We start from the raw sequence: 761 nt of genomic DNA on the forward strand, positions 1-761 counted from the left end.
CGGTGTTTCAGCACGCGGGTGCTCGCCGCGGGGAGGTGGCAGGCCGGGGGCTGCACATGCAGGCAGGCGAGGTTTGCCAGCTGAATGAGACACCCTTGGCGCGCAGCAGAGGCCGAGGGGTGGCCTTGTGGAATATCCCGCATGCATGGGGGTGCTTCTGGTGTGGCACGGCACAGGCGTTGATAGCAGGAACACCACCACGCGAGGTGTGCTTCTGTCTATGGACCGCACAAGGTGATGGCGCCTGGTGGAGGGCAGCAGGTACAGAGGGGCATCACTGGGGCAGGGACAGCTTTACAGGCACCAGCGCTCGCGACAGCACCACGCCGTGCGTTACAGGCCCACGTACGTGGTGGGGAAGCGACAGAAGTCACCGCAGCACCCGCACGACTGATGGTGGCGGGCCACCGTGCCACCAAAGGGGCCTGCAGGTCATGTGCGATGGGCGCAGCGGGCCCGATGCCGGGGCACACGCGAAGGACGGGGCGACGGCCCCTCGGGCAGACCCCACTCGGGGAGGCTCCAGCAGGCAGGACGCTCGGCCCCACCGCACGGGGCCCGTGCACCGGTGCCCCCGGTGCCCCCGGTGCTCCCGGGGCAGCACGGAGGGCCCGGCGGCAGGTGGGCCGTGGGCGCGGCGGAGCCCGGCGGGCTGGCAGAGAAGGCGGCCGCGAGTATTATGGGCTGGCGGGCGGGCTGGACGGTGGCTCCCGGCGACTATTATGGGATGCCTGCCCGCGCACGGGGGGGGGGGGGGGGGG

Source organism: Oxyura jamaicensis, chromosome 1 (assembly GCF_011077185.1).
Source record: "Oxyura jamaicensis isolate SHBP4307 breed ruddy duck chromosome 1, BPBGC_Ojam_1.0, whole genome shotgun sequence".
NCBI classification, from domain to species: Eukaryota; Metazoa; Chordata; class Aves; order Anseriformes; family Anatidae; genus Oxyura; species Oxyura jamaicensis.